The 21,105-nt window shown below is 39.5% G+C and overlaps 1 pseudogene across 1 annotated transcript in view; it reads left to right on the top strand.

Moving 5' to 3' along the window:
- The window catches only part of LOC308187048 (adhesion G-protein coupled receptor V1-like), a 148,724-nt pseudogene extending 134,462 nt beyond the window's left edge, over positions 1-14,262 (top strand). The window contains exons 81-94 of the transcript XR_013956118.1: positions 257-356; positions 1,350-1,529; positions 3,087-3,250; positions 3,814-3,907; positions 5,921-5,999; positions 6,489-6,627; positions 7,132-7,273; positions 7,760-8,022; positions 9,609-9,784; positions 10,626-10,750; positions 11,601-11,767; positions 11,853-11,996; positions 13,241-13,348; positions 13,835-14,262. The product of XR_013956118.1 is annotated as an adhesion G-protein coupled receptor V1-like (transcript). The remainder of the gene's footprint in view (positions 1-256; positions 357-1,349; positions 1,530-3,086; positions 3,251-3,813; positions 3,908-5,920; positions 6,000-6,488; positions 6,628-7,131; positions 7,274-7,759; positions 8,023-9,608; positions 9,785-10,625; positions 10,751-11,600; positions 11,768-11,852; positions 11,997-13,240; positions 13,349-13,834) is intronic.
- Positions 14,263-21,105: the final 6,843 nt, after the last annotated feature.

Genomic DNA, 21,105 nt, shown 5'->3' with positions numbered 1-21,105 from the left:
AAGTCCATAAACAGTGATGTTGGCTACAGGAAAATAGTGTGATTAGAACTGATCTGAGAAAAAGTGTGCCTTTTCAACAGTCCTTCTTTCTTGGTTTGATTATTTAATTTCTCACTTTTTGACTTACAAACTGGAGGGAGCTTACAATTCTTGATACTTAACTCTTCTTAAAGAAATTGTTCAAAATACTTGTCATTATGATATCACTTGTGTTTTATAAAATAATGGCTAATCAATTTACCCTTAAAACAAATAGGGGACGTTGAATACAACATTGTATGTTGATCTGCTGGATGACCATATTCCTGAAGAAAAAGAAGAATACCAAGTCATCCTATACAACATCAAAACAGAAGGTAATGCAGAACTATAGCCAGCTACATCTTAAAAATACCATTTAATAATATAATATTTTTAATTTTATTATTTCATTTTGGAGGTATAGGACTGAGCAAACTGCAGCTGGTGCAAAGTACGCAAAGTTCATTAACATTTTATTGAAATAGGCTTGGTCCTTATGTATGTATATATAAATCCCACCGTGTCTCCACAAATACACTTAAATGGTTTTCAATCCTGATTTAACTCTGCCTATTTAATTCAATGGTTGTTTCTTCCCTTAATCTTAATGCAAACTGAGTTTACTAATATGTCATGGATAGAGTTGCCATGAAACATGCAGATATTTTTATCTTTTTAAACAATCTTGTCAAGCTGCAGACTTACTGATCTGTCCCTGAATTCAAGGTGGTCAGAATATTTTATTCTTGCCATTAAAATTATAGTGAGAAAAGAAGCCTTAAACTGCATCCGTTCTGAAATACCTTTTTTCAAACTGAAATTAATGTCCAAACACCAAACTAACTTGACATGGATTGTGTTGCTGCGAGGTGCCTTATCAACTTCCGAGAGTCACTGTGGCCCAACGGGATGAGCAAAATTATTCATCAAAGCAATAGTTGGAAAACATATCAGTTTATTGATGTAATGATTGTGAAGTGGAATATAGTTTTAAGCTTTTGGAGGTACTTCCTGGGAAAATGGTTTATTTCCTTTTAAAATATAGGGAAGTTGATATTTGGCACTGGCCTGTTAAGTTTTCTTATTTTTTAATACATTTTTGTGACTTTGTACTTGGTATGCATAAAATTTCTGTTTCTATTTGTTATAGAATGTAAGTATATATATGTGTGTAGGTCCCACACCATCCACATACTTCAGTGAGCTTTGGTTTCGTGGTATTTGCATGGCTACTGAACGTTATTTAAATGTAATATTAACAATAATGTAAGACAAAAATATTAGTTGCATAACACTTCATTCACTGCAGTCCACTGATTCTCTTGCAGGAGTTTCTTCTACAGGTGCTGCTGTTTTGGATAGTCAAGGATATGAAGCTGTTCTAACAGTAGAAGCTAGTGATGAACCACATGGAATTTTGAATTTTGCTTCCACATCCAGGGTGGTTTTAATCCCAGAAGAAAACAAAACAATTCGGCTTTTTATTAACAGAGAATTTGGATCTCTAGGTCTGTATAACAACTCCAAGAGAAAGGAAGTTTTGTTTTGCTTATCATTAGGCAAATAAAAGCCATGATAATGAAAGTTTGGAAAAATCTTTGTTACAGTTGGTATTTTTTTCAGAACTTCTAAGCTTCTTTCTGCAGACTTGGAAACTAAATATTACTTATTACTAGAGTCATAATCCTCATTAATACAGCAAGGGATCTGAAAGCTGTAACAATCAGGTGGCTATTAAGGTTACCATATTTTTGTCTAATGAGTCTGTCTCAAAGCATTAGTCTCTTCAGAAAAAATAAAAAACATGAGAAAAGTGACATGTACACACATCCCACATATTTTTTCTCTGAATTTCAGGAAGTCAGCACCTTAGGAATGTCACATGGAAAAAGTTGTGTCCAGACCATTGAATTCAATTTATGTCTCCTCTGACAATTTCTGATTCCTCTTTGAATCAATTTATCCATTAACATCCTTTAAACTATATAGTATTCAATTCTACAATACAATAGTGTGCTTCATGAAAAAAAAAATGAATCTTGTGTTTGTTGCCTGAAAATAGCAACTTATGTTGTGAGAAAACATGTATAATAATTTCCTATTTGCCTTTTTGGACTATATTTACACCTCGGTGATAATCTGGCTGTTTCTTTTGCCATACTTGTTTTGAAATGAAGTAACATTTACAGTGCTTTTCAAGATCTGGAGACACCAGAGAGTTTTAGAGACATTTTAATGACACTATTTTTCCATTTATTTTTTAATACCAGTCCATACTCTAGTGTACTCTTTGAACACTATTCAGTAAACTAATGTTTTAAGATAATTGTTCATAGTAAGTGCAAGATCTCTCACTGAATTAAAATAAGCATCGTTACTTATTTATTAATTAGGACTCTTTTATCTCTTACATTTTATTTCATATAGAGCAGCTTTTAATTTCATCTATCATTTTATTTCAGGTTCATACTCCTTATGTTTGCCACTTGACTTACCCTACCAGATTAGCGAGAGGTGGCTTTATTCTCAAAACTATAATGTATAACTTTTCTGCTTGGTAATATTTATCCATGTGTCCCCTAATTTTGTTCTCTATTGAAGTTTGTCAATCTACCCAGGAAAGTATCTAGATTTATTAATCTGTGTTTCCCAGCACTGTCTTTAGAGCCTTTCTTAGATATCTGTCATTCCCAAAAAGTGTCCTTGTTGCAAAAACTCATATTAATGGTACATGAGATGTCCCAGTTAGTCTTTCAGCAATTTCATATTTATGGTCCACAGAACTTCAAATTTCTGGATGCATTTGGACCCAATGATTTTTGAGTCCTATGCAGACAGACAAGTCAGCAAAGGTCAAATTGAAGGCATATTGATAACGGTAACAAAGGTACACTAGCTCCAATGTACTTTGGATAACTCTTTTAATCCTTCTGTTTTGCAGTTAGTCTTTTTATTTTGTGGATGAGAATTTGATCTCTTGTCTTTATCCATTCCAGTGAACATTATATAAGAACTGAAAAACAATTTTTTTTTTCTTTTTTTTTTTCTCCTCACAAATTAAACAGGTACTATCAATGTTACTTATGCCACAGTTACAGGATTGCTCACTGTAAGTAATCAGACAGAAGAGACTGTGGCTGAACCAGGAGCTGATTATGTACCTGCTTCTGGCTCACTGATTTTAGAAGAAGGAGAAACATCAGTTGCCATAAATATTACTATTCTAGAGGTAACCTCTAAACCCTTTAATTCTGTACTTTTCTGTATGATTTCAAAAGGGTAATATTTTGGGAACTAAAGCTTGCAGCCATTATTTGAAGCCCTGTGTTATATTTCACTATCATTTAGAAAGATGGTTTCAATCTTAATATTAAAATCACAAGGGATCAAATAGTCACAGAAAGCAGCTCTACCTCTGTCTAAAGGTAATAAAGTTGTCTCATTAAAACTTTACCAACTATCTAGTAGTATTTAGAACAGTGTGCTTCATGGCTGGCTACAGGCTCATACTTTTTCATTGCTGGAGATACATGCCTCTAAAATCGGTCAGTAATTTATTTGCAAGAATAGTTTAGCGTCACCACAGGATCTTTTTCATGATATATAATGTCTTACTTAATTCTTCCACGATAATCAGTTTCAGACCCAATAAAATTATTTCAGGAAAACAGAAAAATGAATTCTAGTGTCACAGTAATATTAGAGACTTGTTGTGTGATCCTTTTTGGTGACTTCTGTGGAAGTTTCTTAAAGGACAATGAGAAGAGGATGTACTGTATTTGTGTTTTGCAGGATGATATACCAGAGGTGCAAGAATTCTTCTTGGTTAATTTAACTTCAGTGGAACTCATCATGAACCATTCAACGTCATCCCCACCTAAGCTAGGTAAAAACATCTTATAGCAAATTATTTTTACTTTTCCTTTTTAATGGTTTATATTATATTACCTTGGGAGATTACCATTATTCCTCTTACTTACCAACTATGCTGAGATGAGACATGGTTATTTAGAAGAAACATCATAGAATATGAAATAGATTTATTATTACACTTAATCTCTTGCTTTTTAAACTCTGGGAAAATTTAAATTAATTTTCGTAGAGGAGTTAGTAATTATCAGTTGGAAAGGACAATTATTTGAAAAGTTTATTGGTGATTTTTTCATCTGATTTTCATTTACAAACTACAAAATGGAAAAAAAAAGTAAAAAAAAAACTTTATGTGGCTACTCTGCTCACTCTTTTAAAAAAGTCTGTTTTTATTCTTTTATCACTTTTAGGAAACATATTTTATGGTTTTCCTACTCTTGCAATGATCTTTATTATTTGCTTAGTCTGCTTCTCATTTTGCTTCTTCAGAATTCAGTAGAATAGTAGTCATTAGCTTTAAGAACTGTTGGATTATCCTGTGGTACTAAAGACTAGTTATATAATGTCAGACATCTTCTTTGACTCTTTTCCCTTTTCTTTGCATGCTTATAGAAGTGACTGAGTTAATTCGTTACAGATTGAAAGGTAACTTGCAAGACTCATTGCTGATTTGTGAATAGTTGAGTCTAAAATATGAAAGGAGTAGCATATAAGAATGAAAGATTCATCCAAACTAAACAGTGTTGTATAGTCTCACTTTCTCTTTGGCTGTCTCTTTGAACCATGACCATTTAACACTGATGTGACACTGCATTGGGTCAGCTTTACTTACAATGAGAAAATAATAGTTTTAAGTCATAAGGAAAAAATGTGTTCACATAACATGTCAGTGAATTCTTCTGGTAGAAGAAATAGCCTGACTCAAATACGTGTGTCCGCGTGTGTGTCTGTGAGCAAACTCTTACAGATCCTGGGTGAACAGATCTGACTTCAGGGTGACATGAGAAAATGCAGGAGTGAAGCAGAAATGTCTCTAATTGCCATTACTCCCTCAGGATTTGTAAACCTCAGTAACACTTCTGTTGTCTGTGTAGAGCTATTGCTCATCGTCATCTCTACCTCATAGTGACAGGCTTAGATTCATGGCAATAATCTTCTACTTTTGTTCAGTTTTATCTGAATTGATGGAAAAATGTATATGGATCTAAACATAATATACTTATGGCAGACTCGGTGAAGTCAATTTGGTTTTAGAAAGTAAGTTGAAGTTTATAAAAAGTAAACAAGTAAGTTAAGGTAGTTGTGTGGTGCGGTTGTCTGAAAAACAACAACCTATTTTCTGAGAAGTATTAAGTTTTGACTGTAAAGTTCTGGTCTCTGAAGTTAGTAGACTTTTCTGACATTAACCTATTATTTGGTGTTTTTCACACTGCAGTGTATTCAATTACGATTTCAGGCTAATTGTAAATACCTGTATGTCTTTATGGAGCAGTAGAATATTACAGTATGTGAACACCCCACAAATAAATTAATAGTTGTGTATTTGTAGTGAAATCTGAGGTGTGCCATTAGAATGTATGATGAGGCACTGAAGCACAAATAGAAGATGAAATGCTGAATCATTTATTATTCTTCCTCATTGTCTTTCTCATACTCAGAATGGCAAATGCAAAATATTGAATGTCATTGTAATAAACACTTATAGTGAAGACAAATTAAGATTCCATCGCAAATCTAGACTTTATTATTTTCTAATGTTTTATGTGCTGTTTAACTTTCTACATTTTCCTTAGTCTTTTTTTTTTTATGCATTATTAAATATTACAGTGCTAATTCAAGACGCATTATTGCACTTCTAGTAGTAAGGACTCTTTCCAGTTATCTTGCCCACTCCCATTTTCTCCTACACATTTTTTGTAAAGACACTGTAATATTAGTACCGATTGAATAAATGCTTCTGTGATTCTTGAAAATCAAGAAAATTGATTTTATTGTTCTTTAATTTTTGTCTTTCTGTTTTGCCTTTTAGATGTGGAAGGTTTAGCTTCTCAAATTGTTATCGATGCTAATGATGGTGTAAGAGGAGTAATTGAATGGGAAGGTACCAAGTAAGTCTCATCTTCCTTGAAGAACTTACTGTGCCAATTAGTGATTGGTGTTGCCCATTTTCTTTCTAAAAGTAAAACTCCTGTTAAAAATAGGGCCATGTCTTTGAGATGGTAAAGTAATCATTCAATTCAGCTGAACTAGAAAGTGGGATTCCCACACTGAAAACAAAAATTCACTATTCATCTAATCAGAATTCTTTTACTTATTACTACTTTCACTGTTGTCCTTTTATATCACCAATTTGCCTAACCTCCCCAGCCTGCATCAACTCTTCCAGCCTCACCATTCATGTAAGCAAAAAACAAAACAAAACAAAACAAAAACCTCATGTTACTTAATTCAATTTAGATAAGAGAAAAAAGGTAAAAAGGATGCGTTAGAGAACTATAATGTAGGGAATAATTCAGAGTGAAAATGTAATAAAAATGTACTATCTTTTTCAAAAGAACATAATCAGTGAACATTGAGAATTATTCTTTTTATTTTAGTTTTGAAGTTAGTGAATCTCATGGGAATCTGACAGTAATGGCTTACCGAAACAGAGGATCATATGGCAATGTGTCTGTATTTTTTTATGCCCAAAATTTGGAGGCCCAGCTGGGTTTGGATTTTAATGTAACCTCAAGGGTAAGAAGCAACTCTAAATCTAGTACTTTTTATTCTTTCAGCTTCCGTAAAAGAATATCTTCTTGATTATTCTGCAGAATGATCAGTAGTGATGCTAGATGTTTCAGCTTGTTTCAGTTGCTTTGGTAATCTAAATAGAATGAAATAAAAATATTCTTATTCTTACTATTTATTTCTTTTTTAAAAATATATTTTTTAATATAAAGCAAAATGTAAACTTTCAAACATCGATTTCAAATTTAATTTTGATTAGACATACAAACTTTTTCATAGACTATTTTTGCAACAGGACTTTCAAAATAAATTATTCTTTCTTGTCCTCATTCTGTAATGTGCTGAACCTTTATATTTCTGATTCAATCAGTTTATAAGGAACAGAGAATATGGCTCTTCCTATGCTTTCCCTTCCTTCCTATTTCACAGAATTCTGTTTACCGTAGTCAAAAATTTCTGTGTGATATTAACTGATGTAAGTATTCGGTGCTTTATGTGTTTCAACGCTAGACTCTTTTTTTTGCTGATGGAGAAAGGCATAAATCTGTTGATGTCATGATTTTTGATGATGAGATTCCTGAAGGTGATGAGAAGTTCCAGTTAATTTTAACAAATCCATCTCTGGGGCTGGAATTAGGGGAGAACACAACAGGTAAAACTTAGTTTTAATGTTCCATTTCTTTAGAATTCTGTGGCACACATTTTAATTCCACTTTTCTGAATAATCATATTTCAGAAAGCACCATTGTCCTGCTATGGTGAATCTTTATACTCCTTTGGAAGGTTCTGAAACATCCCTGTGAAATCTGTGCAATTAAAAAGTTTATATGTAAAGCAATGAATCAGAAAGCACGAAGATGAGTTTTTCAATGTGTACTACCTCACTGAACTGAGGTCTTTTTAGAGAGTTCATAATCCTTTTCTAGGAGAGACTATATTCTTCCTGTCTAGAGATCTTCCTAGTTAAAGTGAAATGCCTTCCCATTCTCTTCAGGTAATGTCATGGACACATAAGCATTATATACACACTAAAGGAAGAATGTATTTGTGTTTATGTTATGTATTATGTTACTATATATGTATATTTATATTTTACTATGTTAACCAAAGAATATTTTCATTATTTCTTTTTCAAAAGCTACAATTACTATACTTGCCAATGATGATGGCCATGGAGTTTTGTCATTCAATAACAGCAATCACTTCTTTCTGAGAGAGCAAACATCTATCCATTTGATGGAAAGTGTTGCAGTATTGAATATTATCAGAGAACCACCTCAGGGAATATTTGGCACTGTGACTGTTCAGTATCTTGTAAGTGAGATTAATTCTTCAGAGGCAACAATGGATTTGACCCCTTCTCAAGGATATATTGTGCTCGAAGAGGGAGTCAGGTTCAAGGTAATATGCTAGTTATTACCAGAGAAGTCTAGGAAGCTTTTTTTTTGGAAATATTGGAAAGATTTCAGAAATGTCTGTGCTTTATCTTCTGTTTATTTTTTCTACTTCTTTCATTCATAAAGTGAATTGAGTCATGAGCTGTGACTGATTTCCTGTTATTATCTGATGTGGAAGTGTGTGAAAATTAAATGGGCTCATCTTTAGGTGTTTCTTAGTTTGTAAGGGTTGAGGTAAATTGAAAACAGTACACTATAGATAACGTTCATGTGTGCTTTGGAACAGTTCTTTTTATGTAGTCAATCTATAGCTGAAATGCAAACTTACTTTAAATTAAAGTGATAATTTGCAAGCCTAATAGTTAAGATCAAAGTAAAAATCCCATTCTGTAATTTAACATTTTAGTTAGTCTGAACTAAACAGAATGTGCTGCAACAAATACAAAAAGTAGAACAGTTGTCTGTCTTAGGATTGGAAAATAACTTAAGTATTAAGCTCACTGCCTCTATACTGTCCTCACAAGAATGTCAGCTACAAAATGAACTAGCTTAAGTTTGTGAATCCTGACTCTTCTAAGGTTTAATCACAATTCGATTTATTTATTTTTGCCAGTAAAGCTGGTGAAGCTAGTGTTAGCATATTACAGGCAATAGGATAGAAACTGAGACAAACTTTTCTTGGAAACACTGGTTTTCAATTTCTGGCCTTTAGATGCATTTGGAATCACAATGCAGCAGATCTATAAGAAGTTGGAGCCTTCTTAATATAGTTGGTAAATATGGTTTATTGTGGAAATGAACAGAAATATAAAACATTGTAAATTTTGTATTATTTCCAAATGCATCATCACTAACTTTTTATTTTGTACAGCAAGGCTATGCGTACCTATGAAATTTTTTGCTTGTTTGAGTAGTGTGAAGGATGACAGTGAGCCCCAAATGAAAGTGAAGCACTTAGCTTTCTCTAGATTGCTCTTTGCTAGTTTGAGATTGCCTTTAGAAGACCTGATCTTCATCCACAGTGGTGTAGGAGAGGGAAAGAAGCATCGAGAGGAAAGAGTATTTCAAATCTCTCACTATTCTTGCTTTTTTTTTTCCTTTTCCTTTTCTTTCTTGACAGCACCAGTAGTGAGATTACCCTGTTTCCCTGAAGATAGCTTAGCTGCCAACTAAAATAAATTAAAACCAACTTAACTGATTACACTTATAGCTGTGTTGTGAGTATAAACTACCCAAAAATGTATGGAATAAATAGAGAACAAAAGTATGAAATTAGGATCAAAAACTTCAGAGGATCATAGGATGAGAAAAGAAAGAAAAGAGAACAACAACAACGAAAAGTGAATATGCTCATCTTAGTGTTGCACCAATGGAGGCCACTAGATGGATGGCTTTAGAACCTCAGTCTGAACTCAGTCTGAGCTTGCCTCAATTCTGTCCTCTCCAGCTTCATGAGCTGCTCTTCTCCTGCTATGCTATCCAAAGCCTTATAGTGAAATAAATTTAAAAAAAAGGTAGCACATTCTGATAGAGCTGTGTCATCATCTGTTATCATGTCTCAATAACATTGTATGCTTGTTTTGTTATCAGACGCTGCATATTTCTGCGGTACTAGATGAAGAACCAGAAATGGATGAGCACTTCATTGTCACCCTGTTCAATCCAACTGGAGGAGCCAGACTAGGCACGAGAGTGGAAACTATGATTACAATATTACAAAACCAGGCTCCACTAGGGCTTTTCAGCATCTATACAGTTGGAAATAGGTACTTTACACTGATCAGTAAAAAGGAGATAGTTGCTCATACTCCAAAGAGATAATATTTCTCTACAATTTTGTTTTTGATGGATCGCATTAAAGAAATTCAGCAACCCAATTTGTAAATCTGTAACTTTGAAAGGTATTGTGAAATACTATTACTGCTAAACAAAAGAGTAGAAAAATGCATAAAAAGGACTATTCATAATCCAAAATTTCAATTTATTTATTATTATTTTTCTTTATAAACTAATACTTCACTAGTGCCTACATATTCCACTGATAGTATTCCATGTTAAAAGTTCCAAACCTCATATCAGTGTCCAGGAAGTCATACGTTTTATAATTTACTTTCATTTTTAAACCTGTAAAAAATATACTTTCACTGAAGGCTGTTTTTCAGAAGCAAGTGACACATATGGACTGCCATTTTTAAAAACCATTCAGCTGAAACCATACAGATTAAATAAATTTACTATTTAAATAAAAAATGTATGTATGCTATTTTATTAATACATTGATGTTTAGAGTTAATAATTTATATTAATATTTAATAATAATATTATCTAAACATTTATTACGTGAATTTAATATACTTAAATTTCAGTCTGTTTAAAGATTTTGTTGAATTGCCTATGATTTTGCATGATTGTAGTAAGGATCATTGGGAAACCCTAATTAATGTAGCTACCAGTCCATCAGATACTGAAACCTGTTATTAATATTTTCTTTTTATTTCTGTTGTATATTCTGCATCTGGAATTGTACAGTAAAAATCTTATTTTTATTATAGCAATGAATATACTATAAAATAATTTTTTCCTTATTTTTATGATTCTCACATTTAGGACAAATTTCATCATAATTGAAGAAGCCAACACTACAGCTTATTTGAAAGTTTCACGGAGTAATGGGCTTAACGTTTCTGTGAGCGTTGAGTGGGAGACATCATCAGATACTGCATTTGGCATCAGTACGTTCACTTTACAGAGAATGTCCACTGCTTTTGTAGAAGTGGAGATAGTAAGAGAGTAGCCAAGCATACAGGAGATGTAGCTTGGGAATGTAAATTCAAGTATTCAGACACAATTCAGTTAATATTTTCCTATGTAAGATTTAGTAGATAAAATACTTTAGCTGCTTAAGAATCACCTTGTCATCAGCCACTTCTGCCAGTTTCAGTAATCTCTATTTCTGTCTTTGCTGCTAATATGAACATTATTGTCACTAGCCATTTATTTATTTATTTATTTGTGTGTGTGTAATAAAATTTGTTCCGTACTACTTGTAACTCAGGATCTTTCTAACACAGTATAAATGACATGTGACATGCAAGAGTCTAGCTCCTGGAGTTTAGTTCTGACAAGACGGTGCTTAGGGACCGTCTTGGAATAAAAACATGAACATGTTGTAAATGGGGAACAAAACATGAACATTTTGTAATTTGTCTTTTTTTTTTTTCTTTACTACTTGCTATCTAGCTAATTCTCTTGTTAGCTAAATTCCAAGATCAATTATTATGAGTCAGACTCAAATTGCCTATATGTCTTCCATGTGCAGTTGTAATGAATGAAAAATACATTTACTGCTTAACTCTCATTATATCCTTAGCATTGTAACATTTCTATGTATTTATATACACTTATAACAAATACTAAGACACAACTTCATCATTTCTCATACTAGGTCTGGCTTTGGGAGGTAAATAATGGGAATGGGGTTAGAAAAGATCTCAAGAGTAATATAATAGTAAATAGTGTTTTTATTTTATTTTATTTTATTTTATTTTATTTTATTTTATTTTATTTTTTACTATATTGCAGGGGGTGGTATCAGTGTCCTATCTGTCTTGCAAAGTTTTGTGGAAGAATCAGCATCTGGTTGGTGTTTCTTTACCTCAAGAGAAATCCTGTACGGTGTTCTGTTGCGTATGCCTCCAGCTTTGTTTTCTACTGTCTACCAGTGGAAAGGAGTATTTGTTCCTGTTGAGGTAAATGTTTGTTTTTGAACACCAGACATGCTAGTTAATAAGGAATTTAAGTCACAATCTTACTTTTTTTTTATTCTTCTTGCAGAATTTCAGTATGTGGAATCCTACAAGTTGTGTGTCTTTCCAAATTGGAGCCTCTTCCTACCTTGTGGTTACTCATGGAGGAGCCACACAGGGAGCTTCTAACAACAGTGTGTATGCATTCATGGCTGGACACAGATTGTTGTGGGTAAATCGATTTTAATTTTAAAATCTTAAAATAGTATGGGTTGGCAAGGACCAAGGGAGGTCCTCCAGTCTGGCCATGTTTTAGAAAAAAGCACTCTGTGTGACAAGAGTTAGTTTTGTGTCCTAAAATACTACATAACTTCAGTGATGTAAGTTTGTCATAGTTAGTTGTTTACATTGTTTGTATTTTTTATATATTTACATTTGAGGGTGCAGGGAGGATTACCTGGGAATCACAGAATCACAGAATTGTCTAGGTAGGAAGAGACCTCCAAAATCACCTAGTCCAACCTCTGACCTAACATTAACAAGTCCTTCACTAAACCATATCACTAAGCTGAACATCTAAACGTCTCTTAAAGACCTCCAGGGATGGTGACTCAACCACTTCCCTGGGCAGCCCATTCCAATGCCTAACAACCCTTTCGGTAAAGAAGTTTTTCCTAACATCCAACCTAAACCTCCCCTGGCGCAACTTTAGCCCATTCCCCCTTGTCCTGTCACCAGGCACGTGGGAGAACAGACCAACCCCCACCTCTCTACAGCCTCCTTTAAGGTACCTGTAGAGTGCGATAAGGTCGCCCCTGAGCCTCCTCTTCTCCAGGCTGAACAACCCCAGCTCCCTCAGCCGCTCCTCGTAAGACTTGTTCTCCAGACCCCTCACCAGCTTCGTTGCCTTTCTCTGGACTCGCTCGAGCACGTCCATGTCCTTCCTGTAGCAAGGGGCCCAAAGCTGAACACAGTACTCGAGGTGTGGCCTCACCAGAGCCGAGTACAGGGGCACAATCACTTCCCTAGCCCTGCTGGCCACGCTGCTTCTTATACAGGCCAGGATGCTGTTGGCCTTCTTGGCCACCTGGGCACACTGCTGGCTCATATTCAGCCGACTATCAACCAATACTCCCAGGTCCCTCTCGGCCAGGCAGCTTTCCAACCACTCATCTCCCAGCCTGTAGCTCTGCTTGGAAGTGGGGGAAGAAATTCTCAAGCAATCAAGTCATAGAACATTTTCTGGAAAATGTATGATAAGTTATGTTAATTCTGTAAATTAGTTGCTTATATATATATATATATATATATAAAATATAAAGTTTTAAAAGCTATTTCATGTATAGTTTTATACATAATTTTGGAATTCTTAACATTCTATGCGTACTTTTTCTCACTATATACAATGTAATATAAAATGTATTTGTTTATATACATATGTAGATAAACATAGTCACCCTCATATTTCCCTTGCAGATACAGACTCTTTCTGTTCTGGATACCAGACGTGTGAAACATTTTGCAGTGGAGGAAGAAGACTATTTGATTATTGTGAGTCACACAAACAGTTCCAGTTCCATCCAGGTTTGAATATTCTTCAGTCTTCTCTGGCTTTAATGTGGGTAGTTTGCTTATTTCTGAAAGGATAATGAAAGGAAGTAAATCTATAAGCATGTATTTCTGACATATTATTTTTGTTTCTATTGGAAATTTATAACAGTTAAAATTCCAGACTTGTTTGGATGTATAAATACTCTCTACCTGAGTGTATAATTTACATCTGGTTTGTTTTTATTGCTACTGTTATTTCAGTTTTGAAATGTAGCATGTAAACAAAGAAGTAGCTTCTGAATATAAACCTGTTCCTCTGAAGAGCAGGCACAGCTTCTTGCAGTAGGGTTAATTACCAATTACTTACCAGTGGGCTTCTACTTTAAAGTACAGTCCACCTAAGAATATAGGAATTCAGTTCACCATAAATCTTCCCATTTTTTTTGGCATGTCATTTAGTTTTAGTTCTCTCGGTGCTAATTATGAATATATAAAGAAAAGATTTTTGTATTTCCACAGGTTTTCCAGTGGAATAAAGACATATTTGTTCTGCATCATCAGCTTCCACTTTATGGAGTTGTGGACATAGCCCTGTTTCCTAGAGGAGGCTTTACGTACCTGTTAGTTTCTTTGTCAAATACCAGCCAAAACATTCTCTTGTATCAGTGGTTGAACAACGAGTTTAGGAAGCTTCATCAAGTACCAGCAAAGGAAATAAAACATATGGAGTCCTGGATTTCTGGATCTGATGTCTTTGTAATTATTGCAAAAGGTATTTAGCAGAAAACAAAGAATGAGTTTGCTGAGTATACAATGGCTTGTTTGATAGCAAAGGCCTTTGTGGTAAAGGAGTTTAGAAAGCTATTGGAATCACTGCGGGGGTGACAGTACTCAATAAGCATTTAACCCTAGTAAGTATTTTATGAAAGTAATCTCTACTTTTTCTCTCAGAAAATAAAAGCCTTGTGCTTGTTCTCAAATACTTACAAAACAAATGAAATGCTTTCCCAGTAACAATGGGAAATAATAACTCTATTTAATCTACCTGCTTATCACACTCTTTCTAAGCTTTTCTGAGCTTTGTGCCACACACAGATCACTAGTCAGCAAAGTATACGTGTATTTTATTACAAGGTTGACATTTTATATGTCATTTTGTCTCTATGGCTACTAAAAAGTTTTTGTTGCAGTCCACAGGTTTCTTTGCAATTAGATGTTGTCTAATGTCAGTCTTAATGTTCTTGCATCGAAGTTATGCACCAAATAATAAGGAAAATAATACAATCAGTGTCACTTCATAATTAAAGCTGCCAGACTCTGGCTTTTGAATGGCCACCAGTGTGTGATTTAACTAAAAGGCAGCAAAATAATGTGAGTTTTGTCATTTTGTTCCTTGGTAGACTCTGGAAATTCTTCTGAAATTTTTGTCTGGGAGACAGGGCAGTCTACTTTTTGACACTTCCAATCTCTTCCAGTCCATGATGTAAGAAATATCCATGTCTTCATGCCTCCTTCAGGTTTAGGTAAGACTTAAATGAGATTTTTTTTTTTTCAAATCCTAGTATATAATGCTGGAATTTCAGAAATGCATGTCTTTATTTTTTCATATGTATTTATCAGACCTTAAAAGTCAGTGTAATCAGTGTTCTGCAAAGTGCACTTCTGGCATTAAGACAGTAACTTTTAAATATATGACTAAAAAAATATTCTCTTCCTCTTTGCTCCATGTAGTCCATGTCCTCCTAGCTGGTAAGGATATAACAACACTGTATGCTTGGAACTCTGAAGCGAACCAATTCTCTATAATGCTGGAAGCCCCATATGCAGATCATATCACTTCAGTTACTGCAAGGTCTCTGAACATCAGCAAGAGCTTGATTGCTTTGTCCGTTAACTCCAGCTCACAGATCTATGAACTGACCACTATTTCCAACCAGTCAGATTTTATACCTAGGTAGGCTTTTTTGTTTATATAACTTGTCTGAGACACCTTGCGTTTCTTCTTCTGTGATACTCATTTGTGATAGCGGAGACTGTTATGTTTCGTTGTATGGTGGCCTATTTCATTAGTGCTTGTTGTGGTTTAACCCAGCCGGCAGCTAAACACCACACAGCCGTTCGCTCACCCTCCCCCCTCCCTCCGTGGGATGGGGGAGAGAAACGGGAAAGTGAAGCCTGTGAGTTGAGATAAAGACAGTTTATTAAGACAGGAAAAAAATAACAATAATAATACTGATAATAGTATTAATAATAATAATGTGTACGAAACAAGTGATGCACAATGCAATTGCTCACCACCCGCTGACCGATGCCCAGCCTATCCCCGAACAGCCGGCCCCCCACCCCGACCAGCCACCCCTATATATTGTTTAGCATGACGTCAGATGGTATGGAATACCCCTTTGGCCAGTTTGGGTCAGCTGTCCTGGGTCTGTCCCCTCCCAGCTCCTGCTGCACCCCCAGCCTGCTCGCTGGCAGGACAGAGCGAGAAGCCGAAAAGTCCTTGGCCTGGTGTAAACACTGCTCTGCAACAATTAAAACATCAGCATGTTATCAGCGCTCTTCTCATCCTAATCCAAAACATAGCACCCTACCAGCTACTATGAGCTACTTAACTCTGTCCTAACTGGAACCAGGACACAACATGTCATTCACAAAGAAAAATCTAAGTGTTCGACCCCTGGCAGTCTACCAGCACAGACAGCAAAATCTGGCCTGCTGCGAGACCAGGAGATTGCAGGAGATCTTCTTGTTCACATCGCACATAGTGCATTTTTGGCACACTGCAAGATGTTGCTCAATTCGTGCCTTCAAAGAGGACAGAAAAAAGCTGCATCCAGTTCAGAGGCAGGAACAGCCCTTCTGAGAAGCATGTCCATCCCATCATGCTGACTCCATCCCATGGGAAGGGCAAGAGTCACACACATCAGGCTGAGCCGCAAGCTCTTGAACCATGTTGTGGGCACAGTCGTGGGCATCAGGGAAGAGCCCACAGTCCCCAAACAAGAGGAGAAGCACAGCCAAGTCATTTGAAACCCAACTAGAATTGGACAGCTAAATCAGCTGAAACTGAGGTAAGCGCCAAGGGTGCTTTTCCCCTGCAGTGACATGTGTCTCCCGGCAAATGAGACAGCAAGGACTGCTTGGGCTGTGCCTCCTGCCTTGAACTCGCCCAGCTGCAAGCAGCGCTGTGCGGGAGCTGAACACAAGTTCAGCAGAAGCCCTTTGCTGCTGGCTGGATACCAATGTTTGCACGGAACAGCTCGGACCACTTATGGTAGTGCTGGGCTAGCAGCTGCCCCTGGGACACGGCGTGACCCACAAGCGGCAGCAGAGGCTCTCGGCCTTCTCTGGCGCTCACCAGTGCCTGCCAGGTGTGAAATTGAGTGTCTCCGCTCTGATCCATCCCTTCCTGCTGTGCAGGTTACGGTGTGTCCACACATGGATTTAGAACCTCAGCTTCCCAAGTCTTATGGCGGACAGAGTGAAATATACCCACCAGGTGCTGCCTCCTCTAACTCCTTTATGATCTCCTCTATGATGTCAGGGGATGTTGGGGAAGATTTTCTTATTTCAGCATTGTCCTTCGCTGTTAGAGGACCTGAACAGAAAGTAGGAAGTTAACTTTGGCACCAGTGCAATTTGGAGGACCAGGGCTTCGTTTGTGAAGTCAGTGAAATGACTTCCCACCCCTGGGATACCAGCTGGGCTCCAGCGCAGGAAGCAGCCGAGGGTCTGGCAAAGCCCTCCCTGGGGACACTTCTGCAACCAAAGCCCCGTGAGAAGTTTCTGTCCCAGCGCCATCTACATCAATAGCTCAGTAGGAGAGCATACCAGGGCTCGTGCCTTGACAGGGCACACACACGTGCCGGTCTGTACCCTCCCACCTGCAGAGATGCCTGGCTGACGTTTGGGCTTTGAGCTGGCAGCTCTCAAAGGAAGTCAAAAGCCACAACTTACCCAGGCCATCTCCCAGAGCTTCAGTCCTGGAACCCATCTGGGAGCCTGGATCACCTTCGCCTTCGGTCCCATCTGTAAACACAAGTGGAGTCCCTCCTGTGAACTACGCCAACATACTCCTTCTGACCAGAGTGACAGAGAATGCGGTTCAAAGAGGGGACTGCGGGGGGGGGCGCCCTCAGTCGGGCTCCTCGTCGCCGCCCCCCTCCCCCAGGCGCCGCAGCTCGGTGCTGGCCTTGTCCTCGCCGCCCCCCCCCGGCAGCAGCAGCAGGGGGGGGGTCCCGGGGGGGCCGCCCCCCCCCTCGCTGAAGGGGCGCCCCCGCGTCTCGGGCAGCTGTAGGAAGGTGAAGAGGGCGAAGCCCCCCAGCAGCGCCCCGAAGAGCAGGAACCCGAAAAAAAAGGGGGGGGCAAGTGAGAGGCCCCCCCCAAAAGAAACCGGGAGGGGGGTCCTCAGATAGGCCCCCCCCAAAATAAAGAGAGGGGGGTCCCAACTGAGGCCCCCCCACCATAAAAATCTTGAGGGGGGGGCCCCAATGAACACGCCTTCCCCCCCAAAATATGGAGGAGAGGGGCCCCAAATGAGACCCCCCCGAAAATCTGAGGGGGGGGCCTCAAGACCCCCCCCCCATAAAATATTTAAGGGGGGGCCCCAAATGACCCCCACCCCCCTGAAAATATGGAGGGGGGGCACCAAAAGAGCTCCCCCCCCCCAAAATAAATTGACGGTGGGTCCCAAATGAGCCCCCCCCCAAAGAAATTTGAGGGGGGGGCTCAAATGTGACCCCTCCCCCCCAAAATTGGAGGGGGGGCCATATGTGAGACCCCCCCCCCCCCCGAAAGAACCGGAAAGGGGACACCAAATGAGCGCCCCCCAGTAAGGGGGGGGGGCTCAAATGAGACCCCCCCAAAAAACAGAATTTAGGGAAATCCCCACCCCCAAAAACAAACAAACAAAAAAAATAAAAACAAAATTTGGGGAAACGGCCCCAACATTTGGGGAAACGGCCCCAAAATCCGGGGAAACGGCCCCAAAATCCGGGGAAATGCCCCCAAAAAGCTGCTGCTTGTGACGCAAAGGGGGGGGGGGGGGCACGGGGACACCCCCTTAAAAAGAAAAACAAAAACTTTTGGGGGGAAATCGCCCAAAACCTGCACTTTGTTACCCACGTTTGAGACCCCCCCCCCCCACCGAAACCCCCCAAATTTGGGGAAATCCCCCCAAAAGTCCCAAAATCGGGGGAAATTCCCCCAAAACCTGCCGCTTCTTGCGATTCCTTTTGGGACCCCCCCCCCCCCCCAGCAAAACCCCCAAATTTGGGGAATTTCCCCCAAAACTTGTGGTGTGCCTGTAGGATTCCCCCCCCCCCCCCCTCGCTGAAGGGGCGCCCCCGCGTCTCGGGCAGCTGTAGGAAGGTGAAGAGGGCGAAGCCCCCCAGCAGCGCCCCGAAGAGCAGGAACACGAAGGGGCCCAGCGCCCGCTGGGGGGGGGATTTGGGGGGGGGGTGTTGGGGGGGGGCCTTGGGGTGCGGGGGCCCCCCCCGGGGCGTTTGGCCCCCAGAGAGGGGCTTCCCCCCCCCGTAACCCCCAAATTGTCCCCTGTTGCCCTCCGTCCCATTGTCTGCCCCCCATTACATGACAGCGTAGCAGGTAGTCAGGCAGAGGGTTGGAGAAAGAGGAAGAAAATCTTCAGGGGGAGTCAGGGCCAGGATGGAAAAGAGAGGAAGAGAGATGAAGGAATGGCAGGCAAGGAAAGCTACCCGTGTTGTGGCCTGAATCTTAGCAGGGACAGGCTTTGATGGGATGTTTTAAGTGTGGGCAGGCTGGCCACTTCAGGTAGGAATATCCGGAGTGGAAGAAGGAAGGTATGGAATTAAGTTGGCTAATGACTGAGACTTTGGTGAAAGTACAGGCTGGAGAAAGACAAGAAGCGTTAAAAAGGGTTATGGAAGGTGTTAAAGGTGTGGTATGTAATGTTTGACAGAGCTGTTTTTTGAATGAGTTGGGAAAGTTGAAGGAGCAGGGAAAGAGGGTGTAGGCACTATCTAAGTAACAGTCTAGAGGTTTTGGTATATTTGCTGTGGTGTTTGGTCAGTTTCCCAAGTATCGAGAAGGGGGGGACGGGGGGGGCAGCCTGCTCCACCAGGGGCCTCTCCACAGGCCGCAGGGGGCTTCGGCTCCGGCGCCTGGAGCGCCTCCACCCCCTCCGTCTGTGCTGACTTTGGTGTCTGCGGGGAGGTTTCTCGCTCCTCGCTCTCCCAGCTGCTGTTGAGCAGCAGGTTTTTGTTTGTTTGTTCGTTTTCGTGGATGTGCTCTCACAGAGGCACGGACTGTGTTGCTCATGGCTTGGCTCTGGGCAGCGGTGGGCCCCTCTGGGGCCGGGTGAAATTGTCCCTTATCTGCCACGGGGCGGTTTCTGGATTCTCCTCGTGGGGGCTGCCACTGCAGCCCCCTCCCGAACCTCGCCATCAAACACAATACACAGGGGCAGCTAGGTCATTGCTGGCCTGTAAAGTATCAGGGATTAAATTAACTAATGAAACCCTAACGAGTGATGGGGGTAGAAGGGGCTGGGGTAACAGTGCCACCTTTGGGGGGTACCAAGCTGAGACTAGGGGATAAAATGATCTCTGGGCAATTATTGTATGTACCCAAGGCAGGGACTAACTTGTTGGGAAGGGATTTGATGATGAAATTGGGCATTCAAATAGTAAATTGGTAGACTGGAATAACAGTGGTATTAATGGAGTGCTCTCAGGCCCTGAGAGCAAAGATATCTTCACCTCTGACTGGAAAGACTCTGAAGCGGGGACGGAAGCAACAATACATATGGAATTTTTACCTCAGGGGTTTACAGGGCCACCGACTAATTTGGGCAAAGTTCTAGAACAGATTTTGGAGCAATTCCAACCTCCCAAGGAGGAATTTCTGTTACAAAACGTGTATGATCGTTTATTGTCAGGACAGGAGAAAACAGTTGTGAAGGAAGCTACTAACAAGCTATTCAACTTTCTGGGAAAGCAGGGCTTGGGAGCATTGAAAAATAAATTACAATACGTAGAAAGAGAAGTCAGGTATTTAAGGCATCTAATGTCTGAGGGAAAACTGAGAATAAATCCAGAGAGGATTCAGGGAATTGTTGAAAACTAAGAAAGAACTAAAAAGTTTTTAAGAGAGATTTCTTTAAGGAATCGGGAGCCACGAAGCCTGAGGGAAAATGGATACTCCCTTGTAAGAAATGGTCCAGCAATTCGTGCCACTAAGGGGTTTTGAAGGGTTAACATTGAGGCCTGGGTTTAGGCGAGAAGAGAACAAAGGGATTTCTTCGGAGAAAAACTGCTGACTTTGCACGAATGTGCAGTAACTTCTGACAGCCGGCCAAGAGACCACTAGATAAGGAGGAAGAATATGAGCCTCCCTGTCCGAGCGGCCCCCGAGAAACTAACAGAGACTGATAAGCAGGCGCACCTGGGAGGACTTCGGATTCGGGAAACCAATTATAATAACCCTGCCTCTTCTAGAAGTAGTAATGAATATGTATTAGCCTAGGAGCATAAAAACCAGCCGCCTTACGTAACAGGTGTGCGTCCCGGTGGAGCAGAGACTCCCGGCGCACCCAGCGCTGTTTGCTTGCCTCTATTCATTTAATAAATTGTAAACTTTGATTGTAATCCTATTTGGGACTCAGTCTTTTATAACAATTGGGGGCTCGTCCGGGATGGTCTTGGTTCCTGAATTCTGACTTGATCTAGGAGGGGCGCCCCCACCATTTGGTGGCTCCTGTTCGAGTCAGGTCGGGGCTAATGCCATCTTGAACCTGAATAAGGGCAAGC

The sequence above is a fragment of the Anser brachyrhynchus genome (genome assembly GCF_964034855.1).
Source record: "Anser brachyrhynchus genome assembly, contig: SCAFFOLD_126, whole genome shotgun sequence".
NCBI classification, from domain to species: domain Eukaryota; kingdom Metazoa; phylum Chordata; class Aves; order Anseriformes; family Anatidae; genus Anser; species Anser brachyrhynchus.
The sequence above is the reverse complement of the archived record's forward strand: the minus strand, read 5'-3'. Positions and strand labels throughout refer to the sequence as shown.